Source organism: Ursus americanus, chromosome 10 (genome assembly GCF_024610735.1).
Source record: "Ursus americanus isolate L20-20 chromosome 10, mUrsAme1.1.p, whole genome shotgun sequence".
Taxonomy (NCBI): Eukaryota; Metazoa; Chordata; class Mammalia; order Carnivora; family Ursidae; genus Ursus; species Ursus americanus.
The window spans coordinates 71,528,647-71,541,690 of NC_142136.1; the positions used below are offsets into that span (position 1 = coordinate 71,528,647).

At 43.1% G+C, this 13,044-nt stretch overlaps 1 pseudogene; it reads right to left on the reverse strand.

Moving 5' to 3' along the window:
* Positions 1-7,843: 7,843 nt before the first annotated feature.
* On the reverse strand, positions 7,844-12,182 carry LOC148109387 (large ribosomal subunit protein eL43 pseudogene; annotated as a pseudogene).
* Positions 12,183-13,044: the final 862 nt, after the last annotated feature.

The following is a 13,044-nucleotide window of genomic DNA, read 5'->3' on the forward strand; positions in this document are numbered from 1 at the left end:
GTGAGTCCCACTGAGCACACCCAGGTCGCGATGGCCAGTTCATCTCACATAGTCATTCGTGACCCACGGTTAGATGTTCAGTCTCTGTCGGGAATCTCAGGCAGTCCAGGAGCTGCTTTTCAAGTGAAAATAGTTGTCAGCAGTTGACTTTACTTGGGTCTTAGTGGGTCTGGACCGGGGCTCCTTACAGCATCCCTGTTGGCCACAGATTCTTCCTTCTTATTGGGTCTCCTGGTCAGACTGCTTGTAATGCAGCTTGGACTTGTTTCAGGACCTCCTCACAGGGCACAGGGCCTGTGCCCACTCAAAACTGGAAGCCTTGTAAGCTACCCAATAATTAGGTCAGAGCAGCACAACAAACTATAGTTTAAGTGGCCTCTAACAACCAAGGAAAGCCGTGACGTGTTGCGTCTCCTATGTAGTACTTGGGGTAAGGTGCAATAAGTGTACCTCACTTGTAGAAGGAGGGATCCCAACATGCTCCAGACTGCTGGACCCCTACAAACCCCATTGATATAGCAGCCCCTGGACTTCCAGGGGGTTATCTCCCAACTCCTTGGCACGCATGTATCTTACCAGTGTGCCCCAGCCTCTTGCCACCTCCTGCTCCCTGGATCCAATTAGTATGATGCCATCAGTGTAATGCACCAGTGTGATGTTTTGTAGACCATCAAGACAAGTCCCTCCAGATTATATTATGACAGCAGGATTTGATTTAGCCCTGGAGCAAGACGGTTAAGATATAGTGCTGTCCCTGACACAGGAAGGCACACCAATTTAATTATTTTTGCTGATAGAGAAAGGGAGTAGTGAAAGCATTTTCTAGGTCATTAGCTGCATACCAGGTGCCAGAAAGTGTTGCCTTTGGAGCAGCCAACCCACAGCAACTCTGCTGAGAGGAAGCCAGGATAATAAATATGCCAACCACTCTCCAGTATCCTGCTAGTGCCTCCAATCAGCCAAATCCCACTGAAAGCCAAGCCAACAGGTCAGCCCGTAGGACACAAGGCAGAGAGGAGAAGGTGGAGATGGGGTCTGGAGTTGCAGATGGCACCCTCCGTACTGGTACACGATATAGTACAGTTCACTGGTACATTTGTATGTGGATGAATGAATAAATGGACCTTGATTCAATGTTAAAGGAAGTTTCCTTTCTCAGACATAGAATTTAAGAGTCATGTCATTGAGCAAGAAGCTCTCTGGATCCCATTGATTAAAGTTACACTGCCAGGACATGATGTACTCTCTAATTATTTAATATACAGTGGAGACAGGGATCTTATACACTAGTTACTGCAGGATTCGAAGTTTTGCCAAGTCTAGGGTCCTCTGCTGATTCATCATAGTTTCAGTAGTTTTCTTAATAATATCAAGTTTTATCACAACCTAACCCTCCTCTTTGCAGCTCAGGCTGGGACACATTCTTCCTTCTAGAGATTAGCAGGCGGTAAAGGGTATGGAAAGATATTGGCATCTGTGGCTGAACCTTGAGGGTATTATGCTGAGTGAAAAAGCCAGTCACAAAAAGACAAATACTGCACAATTCCGATATGAGGTCCCTAGAAGAGTCAGACTCACAGAGGCAGAAGTTAGAATGGTGGTGGCCAGGGCTGGAAGGAGGGGGAATGGGGGGTTGCTGTGTAATGAATAGAGAGTTTCAGTTTTGCAAGATGGGTGGAGTTCTGCAGATGGATGGTGGTCGTAGCCGCACCAGAGTGTGACTGTCCTTAATGCCACTGAGCTGTATGCTTAAGAATGGTTAAGGTGGTTAATTTCATGTTGTGTATTTTACCACAATTTTTTTAAAGTTGGAAAAAAGAAAAACTGACACCTAATGCAGAAAAGCGTGTAGATTTTAGAGGTGCCCCAACCGATTAAAATCCTAGCGTTACCTCTTACTAGCTGTGTGATTTGGGCAAGATACTTAACCTCTCGGATCCTCGATTTCCTTCCTTCTAAACTGGTATTGATAATGCCTATCTCACCGGATTACTGAGAGAATTAGGAAGATACTGTGCAGAAGCATCTCCAGCAGAAGCTGTTTATAGATGCCGATTCCTTTGCCATAATACCTGTTCATTGTTCGGATCTCCGCTGAGACACCCTTTCCCCCTCGAGGCCTTTTCTTACCCATAAATCTGGTTAGGGAATCCCTCTTGCCACACTTACTACGCTAATGCCAGAGTTGTCTGTTCAACTGTAATTGCTTATCTACTGCTCAAGAACAGAAACTACATGTGAGAAGGGACTGTGTCTGTCTGCTTCCAGTTGTAACCCCAGCCATGAGCAGGTCCCACCAAAATGGGAAAGGATATAGAAAAACTGTGGGATGACAGTGGGAGCCTTGAAAACAAGAAAGCCCCATCCATGGACAAGACATTTTGACAAGTTTATAGAAGATAGAAAGTAGATGGGATCGCAGCAGAATAAAATGGTAACCCCAGGCCACCATGGAAATAGTGGCTGTTTTTCTTGGCAGAACTCTGGAGAAATTCCAAGACGTGGAGTCAGCAGGTTAGGAGAAAAGAGGTGATGGATTGAAGGACCATCTATAGAAAGGCTCAGTCAGTCAGTCCCTCCCCTCCATTAAATGTCTGGAGCAGCACCATTTGCCCCAGGTACAGCCCTGTGCACCCCTCCTCCAACAAAGTAAAAGCTATGAAGGTGAGGGAAGGGGGGGCTGCAGATTGAGGTGCTGACAGACCCGGGGCCCTCACAAAAAGCCACAGGCAGGAGACTCTACTCTCAGAGGAGATTCTTCCTTGCTCTGGCAATTCTGAGAATCCTGCCTTTGGGGAGGACACACCCATTTACCCAGAGTCCTCCTGCTTGCCTCTTGGGCAGATGGGGGTGGAGGGTGCGAGTGGGGTGAAGGAGAAGCCTTTGGGTAAATAGGCCTGCCCGTCTGCAAAGGAAGCTCAGGTGAGTCGACCAGAAAAGTCAATATATCCCATCATTCATCATTCATGTCAATCAAAATCATGAGGCATTTAGAAGAAATTCATGCTGTGAAAGACCAATTTGCACAAACAGAACACATCGTTTCAGAGAGTGGGAGACAGATAATGGCAAGAAATAGAACTTGAAAACACTTTCTAATCTAAGCTCCAAAAGACATACTATCTATTGAAGAAAAGAATAGAAACAGATGGCCATGAAAAAAGAACACTCAGTAAGTGAAAAACTCTCAAAAATTAAAAGTATGATTACTAAAATGAAAACTCCGAATGAAAGAACTGAATGAAGCAAACGGTCAAATAGTGATCCGGAAGAGATGGACAGAGAGGTTTCCAAAATATGGAACAACAATGAGGGAAGGTTAAGAAACGTGGATCTAACATCTATCTGTGAGGAGCTCCAGGCAGAGAGACTAGAGGATGAAAAACAAGTATTTAAAGAAATAGCAGCACATAATTCCCCGGAACTGAAGAAATCCAAGTGCTGGATTGAAAGAAATTTCTTGCCCACCTCCCATTCTGGTGAGGGCAGAGCGCAGTCTGTATCAACATTTAGATGTGTTCCGGGGAAAGAAAAATACTAATATTTTGCAGAAAGGAAAGAAAATAAGTTTCTCAGGTGGAAATGAGGAATACATTGGCCCCGGATATATCTGAAGCAATGTTGCCCGCTAGAAGACAGTGAAACAATGACTCAGAATTTTTAAGGAAAAATTATTTCAACCAAGAATCCTCAAGGCGCCTGGGTGGCTCAGTCTTTAAGCGCTGCCCTCAGCTCAGGGCATGATCCCAGAGTCCTGGGATGGAGCCCCACATCAGGCTCTTGCGCTATGAGCCTGCTTCTTCCTCTCCCACTCTGCCTGCTTGTGTTCCCTCTCTCGCTGGCTGTCTCTATCTCTGTCAAATAAATAAATAAAATCTTTAAAACAAAACAAAACAAAAAAACCCAAGAATCGTCTATCCGGTCAAACAGCAAAGTGAAGATAGAATAAAAATGGTAAGCACCCACAAAGGTTATCTCTACGTATACCCTTTCTGAAAAAAAAAATTCATTGAGGATGTACTCTTCTCCAGCTGAGAAAGAATCCAAGAAGAGGGAGCAGAGAAGCTGAAAATCGAGGGGACTAGCTCAGGAAATCATTGAAAAGAAACCACAGGGGTCATTTGTGCAACAGGCCTGGAAAGCTGTCAGTTCAAATTAAAGGAGGAAGTGAAAGTCTCCACGAAGAACTTTAAGAACAAAATAGATTTCATTACACACGCTGAATATTGAACAACCTGCAAGTTCCTAAGGAGAAAGGGAAGACATCTCAGCCACCACATATAAACACACACATACACACGCACGCAGACAAGGAGATGAGAAACTTCCTTTGGGGAAACAAATGCTCTATGAGAAAGTCACGATCCAAATAGGAAGCTAACTAAAGCATGACATGATTCCGAGCCATATAGGGAATTCAGAAACATCTTCTATTTAATCCTGACACGGGTTTCATGACATGGGGTACTTTTCCTTTTCTATGGGTTCAGTTACATTACTTGTTTTTGCAACGAACCTGAATCCATAGCACGAAAGACTTCATCAGAGTTCTAGAAGAAAATGAAAATGTAAGAAGGATGGCAGACTTGACCGGAAGGAGGGGGAGGGGAAGAGAGGCAGGAAGGGCTGCAGGTGCCTGCTTGTGGTGTGATCGTGTACCGAGTGGCCACCAGGAGAGCTCAAAAGGGAAAGTAGTCACCCCCTGGAGAGTGGGGTTTTGAGAAGAGAAAGGCGGGGGGCGCCTGGGTGGTTCAGTCATTAAGCGTCTACCCTCTGCCTTCGGCTCAGGGCGTGATCCCGGCGTTCTGGGATCGAGCCCGCATCTGGCTCCTTCGCTATGAGCCTGCTTCTTCCTCTCCCACTCCCCCTGCTGTGTTCCCTCTCTCGCTGGCTGTCTCTCTCTCTGTCAAATAAAGAAGACGGCTTCTATAAATAAATAAAATCTAAAAAAGAGAGAGAGAGAGAAAGAGAGAGAGAAGAGAAAGGGAGAGGGGAGGAAGGGGATTTGGTGCCCCGGCCTCGGGCTTCAGCCTGGAGTGTGACTCTTGTCCGCAGCCCCAGGTAAAGCAGTTGAAAGGAGCCAGATTCTCAGCTACCACTGCCTGTTTTGAGACCCAGGGCCCACGGCCCAGTTTCTGCCTCCCTGGGCTCTGTTTCTCTTCTGTGTCCGGCCCTCCTAAGTAATTCTCTTGTTTCTAAGCCATGGGCTCTATCTTCTTTCTTTTCTCTTTGTATATTTTGTTTGGCATTGCTTGATGTTTGCAGTGGATGAAATGGATCTGTTGTACCACCTTGACTAGAAAGCCATTGTGTTGCTTTTATAATTAAAAGACCAATAGTATCTGAAAACAAAATTCATTCCTCTCTCTTTGTAGCATCTGTTTTGTGATATACTGATATTGCGTAGTTATTATTCTTTTGTACACATGCAAACCAGAACTTAACTTTCAAGTCAACATAGTGTTTGTCTTCTGAACTCCAAAACGTAGTATTCCATGGGGGAAACTGAGGCTCAGGAAAGAAAACCATAGATGTTGAAGTCGCTCACCTGCCCTCCGCTTGTGCCCTGCCTCTCCAATCCCCCAATCCCCGCCCTCAGGAGGGGCATATGCAAATATCTCAGCATTCCAAGAGTTCACTGTGTAATCTCCACGTGCAGTCTTTTAATAGCCAATCCCTGCCAGCACAGTCACCTTCAGTCACTTCTGCCCCCCTTTTCCCTCCTCAGTCCTTAGTGGAGATGAGCAGCTGGTCAGCCTCCTTGTCCTCCTCCCTCTCCCCCTCTTCCTCTGCGTCAGAATCCTTTATGTAGCAGAACATCGTTATGTAGTCACCTTCCAGCCATTCCTTTCTCTGGCTGACTCATTCCCATTCCTGAAAGTCCATCCTAAGTCTTATTGTTTTGAGCTGCTAGTCATTCTGGTGGCTTTTCTTTGAAATCCTCCCAAGAGCTTTCCTTCTCTTTTAAGCCAAGGGGAACAGAATGGGAAGGATACTCTGATGAGCATTTCTAGGGGGACTGAGAACATAATTCTTTTTATGGTTTTTTGGACCGAAGCATAAAACGCAATAAAACAGACCACTGACAGTTGTGCCCTAACAGATAAGTAAGCAAATACATAAATCTTGGGGTTGTCTTTATTTCTCTTGAATATTACCATTATGTTTCTCTCCCAGAGCCAGTTTGTTCTCTATTAGGCTATGGTAGGGAACCCTGTTTTACTCCCTAATAGCCATTCTCTCCTTTGTTGTACTAGAGTCCCCAATTATTGGCTGGGCCCAGGACTACTCAGTAAAGACTACTTCCTAGCCTTTCTTGTAGCTGGATGGGATTCTGAGACCAAGTTCTGGCCAATGGAATGTTCATGGAAGTGTTGGATGCAGCTCCTGGCAAATATTTTTAAAGGGTTAGGGCAAGCCCATCCCCCTACCCCCTTCTCCTCTCCACTGCTTGGACAAGGAGATCAGGTGATCAAGCTACCTTCCAGAGCCATGAGGCAGCTCACTAAGGAGGGAGAAGCAGTTCAAGAAAAGGAACTTGGACCCAGCTAGCGGTGAACCCATTAGAGCAGCCCTGGGCTGCCTACCTCCTGTTTTATTTTATGCATGAGAGAAATTAATTTCTATTTTTATAAACTGCCGGTTTGAATGTATGTGTGTGGGGAAGGGGTATTTATTTATTTCATGCAGCTAAACCTAACCCTGACAGATTCAATGGCCTTGCGAATGTAATTATATATTTTTTGTTTTGCTTTGTTTTACTTGCATAGGCTGATACAAATAGGAAGTATCTAGCAGGTTACGCTTTTCTTTCCTCTGTGCATGAATAGCTCCAGTATACCAAATGCTTACTATCTGCCAGTTATTTTTATGCTTTGTCTCATGTAATCCGGACACAAAGCTGTAATGCTAACCGGCACTCGGAAGTTAGGTAAGCATGTTCAAGGTCACACAGTTGGTAACCGGCAGATCGGGGATTTGCATCTGGACAGCCTGGCCCCAGAGCCCACACTCTTGGTACACCTTTTCAGTGTGGATTCTGTTCCCCAAGGACCTACCAAAGGTGTTCCTAATAGCTACCATTGACTGAGTTCCCCCTCTAAGCAGGCACTATGCTGGTACAGAAAGCAACTTCTAGAAAGGCTGAACTGAACTGAACATGGGGGAAGCAGAGTCAGCCAAGCAGCCAGGGTCCTTTACATGTTCCGAGCACCTTTCAGCTGTGCTGTTTAGTGCAATTTTCTTCTCCTTCTGCTGATGTGTTTTGAAATTGTGATTGATGAATTCTTTTTGAAGTTCAGTAATCCAGGACTCTCTTTTGTACTTTTGTCTAAATTACTCTTTTAAATTGCTTCATCTGCACTTTCCCTTTGTTTTATGTTGAGCATCTTGGTATCATAAAAATCTTTTTCATCATATGCTTATAATAATTCTGGCAAATAGTTACTCTGAGGTCCATCTTGTCTCATTGACTCACATCCAGCATTATCAGACAAGAGATATGGGATGCAGTAAAAATACAGTAGTTTAGCAGCTATTAGCCTGGAGATATTCTATATGAGTTAAGCTCCAAATCAAGTAAAATATAAGATTCTTTAGTGTCACTTTTACAAACAGACTAACATTTAAATAATTATCCCCTTTTAAAGCAACCACCTTTGGAAAATTCAATACTCAGCATACTCAGTAAACTCTATTGATGGATGACACATGGAAATAAGTTCTTATTTGTTCTCCTTACTCTGGAGCTATTCTTGAACAGGAGAAAACACTTCTTTTTTTTTTTTTTTAAGATTGACCTTATGTTTGTTTCAATTTGTCAGTATTACGAATAACTTTGTAATGAATAGCTTGTAAACAATCTTTTACCACATATCAGATCACTTTCTTAAGTCAGATACATAGAAGTAAATGTATTGACATAAAATACGGCCTAAAAACAGTTGATACAGGGGCGCCTGGGTGGCACAGCAGTTAAGCGTCTGCCTTCGGCTCAGGGCGTGATCCCGGCATTATGGGATCGAGCCCCATGTCAGGCTCCTCCGCTATGAGCCTGCTTCGTCCTCTCCCACTCCCCCTGCTTGTGTTCCCTCTCTCGCTGGCTGTCTCTATCTCTGTCAAATAAATAAATAAATAAAATCTTTAAAAAAAAACCAGTTGATACATATTGCTAACTTGATTTCTAGAAAGTGTGTGACCTTAACATTCCTGCAGCAGAGCATACTGTGTCTGTCTTTTCAATTGTTGCCAACATGGTGCATTATTGTTAAAATAGAGAACAAAAAGGAATTTAGGAATAGAAAAAAGCTCTCAATGTAATCGAGGGCATCTGTGAAAAATGCACAGCGAGCGTCGCACTTAACAAGGACAGACCAGATGATTTCCCCCCCGAGATCAGGAACAAAGCAGGGATGTCCACTCCCACCACTTTTATTCAACAGAGAATTATTTTTAATATTTACTAATAGGAGCTATTTAAAACCACCGTACTCTTTAATTTGCATATCTTTGCCAGAATAACTTGTTTATTAGGAATTTGCATTTTCTCTTCTGTGAATTATGTATCTGTAGTCTTTGCCCATTGGAATCCCAGGGCTTTTTAAGTTATTTCTGTAAGCTGCCTGAATTTTTGTCTTAAATATTTATTTCTACAAATTTTGTTTGCCTTTTTTTGAACGCCACATTTTTGCTACAGAGAAGTTTATTTCATTTTATTTTATTTTTTGTGAGAGAAACTATTGAGTCTGTCTCTTTTTAAATTGCATTGATGCTTAACCATGTGTTGTTGTTGTTGTTGTTGTTGTTGTTACGTAAATTGACACATTTATTATAGGCTAGCCAGGTTTCAAACAGTGGAGCTGCTACTGGTCTTTCAAATCCTCCAGTATTTTATTTTTTTTAAGTAGTCTCCATACTCAACGTGGGGCTTGAACTCACCACCCTGAGATTAAGAGTCACATGCTCTACCCACTGAGCCAGCCGGGCGCCCCTCAATTCCTTCAGTCTTCTGCTGGCTGACTTGACAGTGACAGCAGGAGCAGTGCTGAGGGTCCAGGCACCACGTACTACCGTTCTCATGTGGGAACCACGGTGCCACAACCCCACAGCTCGTCCCTTCATCTTGGTTTTGCCACAGAAGGAGCAAGTGTACTCGGCATGCTGTCTTCTTTCAATTTTCGGCACCATTTTCCTGAGGGAGGCCCCCTAATGGAGTGAAGGGGACCCTGTATTTATCAATGATTCCTACCTTCTTGTGTTTTACCAAGTCGCTGCAAACTAGGTCCCAGAGAATAACCCTTTTTTTTTTAAACAGTACCGCATGGTACTACAGAAACCATATCGCTTCTATATTCGAGAACTAGTTGGCCGGTCCCCAGCCCTGTGATTTCAATAACCAATTTTCTTATGAAAAGTAGTTCTCACATCTTGCAACTGGAGCTATTTGTGTCCTTACGGTGCATCAACAAGAAAAAAAAACGGCTCGGAGAATCCAATTTGCAGTATTGGTTCAAAGTTACCATGTGTAGGTTTACAAAGGCTTTTTAATGTCATGGGAAAATGAAAATGCTGATATATGAAAAAAATTATAGTAAAGATCAGATGCGGCCCAAGAACTTGGTTTGAGGTCAAAGTGATAACGTAAATGGATACAAAGTGATAGGGCTCTGAGATCCTGATCTGGGTCTTGATGGTGGGACCCGTGATTGGAGTAAAGACTCCAATTAAGGTCACAGGATCAGAACTCTGGGTTTGGTGGGGAGAGGGTGAGAACAAAAGGTGGGAAAAAAGAGAGTCATCAGTGAGGAAAGTCAGAACTAAGACACCACTGCTTTAACATGGAAAACAAAATGTTCTCCTTGGGTAAGTCCACCCATTCTCAGCACCAATGTGAAATCTAGCACTCCAGAGCAACCTTTTTCCACTTGCAGAGAAAAAAAGACCAGAAAGAAACACAACAAAATGTTAAGACTAAAATTTGTTTGGTGGATTATGGGTGATTCTAATTTTCTCCTTTATGTCTTGTTATGTTTTCAAATGCTTATGAGAGAGAAGTATTTTTAAGTATTTCTGATTGCAGAAAATCAGCTTTTTAATTCCGTGTGTGAGGTTCAGAAACATACCCTAATGGAACAAGATAACTAAAAGATGGAAAAGACTTTGAGGTATATCCTTTTGATCTTCAGGCCAATTCTCAATTGCTTTATATGTGGACTTCTACCCCCAAGTGTCCTCAAAGCACCGCCATCACTTATACTGAGTTGAGAATGTCTCAAATATACCTTTTCTTAAAACAGTTGGTTCAGGTTTAGCAGTCAGTGGGTGATTTTCTTGTGTTCCTTTGGCTTTTTTTTTCTTAGTGCTCCTGATGCACCCTTGCTTTCTTTCTTTTTCTTTCTTCCTTTCTTTCTCTTTTTTTAAAGATTTTATTTATTTGAGAGAAGGCACACGAATGAGGGAGCACGTGCAGGGGGGAGGGGCAGAGGGAGAGGGAGAAGCTGACTCCCCACTGAGCAGGGAGCCCCATGCAGGACTCCATCCTAGGACCCTGAGATCATGACCTGAGCCAAAAGGCAGACACTTAACCGGCTGAGCCACCCAGGTGCCCCCGTTATACCCTTTCTTTTTACCAACATATTAGTCCAGAATAACTGCTAACAAAGGTTAGGATCGAACTCAGGACCTTTACATGATGAGACTGACACGCTGTCAGCCACGCTAAGAGGGCAGGCTGAGAGTTCGGCTTTGTGTCTTGTAACTGTTCTTAATATATTCATTTACTCATTCATTATGTTCCCATTAGATGTTGAAGGTCTTACAAAGACGAAGTAATTATCTCTACGTGTTCAGATTCCTCACGTAGTATATAGTCAAGGAAGGGTTCAAATGAAGCAAAGCAGGAGTTTTAGAGGAGTGAGAGAATATTTCTGCCTGAAGGGATCAGGGCAGACTTGACAGAGGAGATGGCATTTGGTCTTCACCTTTAAGTACATGGGATTCCAGTAGGTAGAGAGGGGAGGATGACCGTAACCTCTCTGTAAGGGCGGGATTTGTGCTTACCTTTTTTGCTACTGGATTCTCTAGCTACTAACTAGCCCTTGATGCCTAGTGGGTGTTCAACAAAGATTTATTTAATGACCATTTGCACGCAGGATAAGGAGAAGAGACACATAATCAAATTCTCAGAGTTGTGGAAGCCAGGTTTATTCATACAAAAATCAGTGTACTTTTGCTGAAGGATAAGCTGCATGAAGAGGAAAACTGGAAACTGAAATCGGAAGTTATATATCGAATCCAGGTTCTACTAGACTAAGGAGTACTCAGTAGATAATCATGACAATGGATTGGAAATATTCATCTGGGGTGTTTTTTTAAAGTTTTTTTTTTTTTAAGATTTTATTTATTCGACAGAGATAGAGACAGCCAGAGAGAGAGGGAACAGAAGCAGGAGGAGTGGGAGAGGAAGAAGCAGGCTCATAGCGGAGGAGTCTGATGTGGGGCTCGATCCCATAACGCTGGGATCACGCCCTGAGCCAAAGGCAGACGCTTAACCGCTGTGCCACCCAGGCGCCCCCTGGGGTGTTTTTTTTAAATCAATGGGATAGATCAAAGGTAAAGAAATCAATTCTAAATTTATTAAAAGAGAATTGGGGAGATGTGGATACAGGCTGGATGTTTGATAATGTTAAGAAATTGTTGTTCATTTAAGTGTGATAGTAATATTTTGGTTATCTTTTGGAGAAACATAAGGAAACATTCACAGATAAAATAATCTGGTGTCTGATTTTGCGTCAGAGTCATCCTGGGAGTTGTGGGGTAGGGGTACGGATGAAAGCAAACATGGTCATGTGTTGATAACCACTAAAACTGGGGGATGGCAAAGGAACTTTCTGGGGTGGTGGAAATGTTCTATATGTTGATTGGGGGTGACTGTTAAACAGATATATACATTTGTCAAAACACATTGTACACTTGAAGTTTATGCATTTTATTGTATGTATGTTTTATGTAGAAAACCTAGGTGATGGTTAAGTTGGGTTCATCTTACTATTCTCTCTACTTTTAAAAATATATTTGAACATTTCATTACAAAGAGTAAAAGGAAGAGAAGAAAGGGAAAAGAAAAAAGAGAGAGGAAGACATTTACTGCAGTACCAGGAGCAACTTACTCGAAGTGGCGGCATGGAATAACAGGGGATTGATTGAGGGTGACCTCTGTCAGGTCACAACAGATAGCAGACCACTTGGATTGAGCAGGGTTCTGCCTCATTAGAGCACCAGTGCAGTATCGCAGAAAACGGGATGGGCAGCGTTGACCCAGGCATTAAAAGGAAAAAGCGCACAGAAGGATTCATTCAGTGTTTTCTGATCCGGTTCCCATTTTCTCCAACCAACTTCATTATCAACATCATCAAAATGCCTACTTGGTATTCTCATCCATAAACTAGTCACTCCATCATCTCATAAAGAAAAAAACGATTTGAAGAAATTTTCTTTGATGTGTTTTTGGTAGGATTGAGACTTTCTTAAGGCATAATGATGGACCCAGGAGGAAAGGTATTCAGGGCTTTCCGGACGGGGGCCTGATCCTAAAGAGATCTGTCTTAGAGATTAGTGCCCCCGGGTGCCTTGCTTCTAACAGAACCATGTCTGAGGAACAGACTGTATTACCATTTTCATGTTTGTAGATCCATTTTTATTTTCATATTTGAATGGTAGCAATTTCTGTGGGTATGTTTTTCTACAGATTTGATATTATGATGACTAAAAATACTATTGATGCAAAAGTTAGGGAGCAGCAACGGTCAAAGAAAGTTTTTTTTTTCCTAAAGATTTTATTTATTTATTTGACAGAGAGAGAGACAGCCAGCGAGAGAGGGAACACAAGCAGGGGGAGTGGGAGAGGAAGAAGCGGGCTCATAGCGGAGGAGCCTGATGTGGGGCTCGATCCCAGAATGCCGGGATCACTCCCTGAGCCGAAGGCAGGCGCTTAACCGCTGTGCCACCCAGGCGCCCCGGTCAAAGAAAGTTTTAATGATAAGGTTA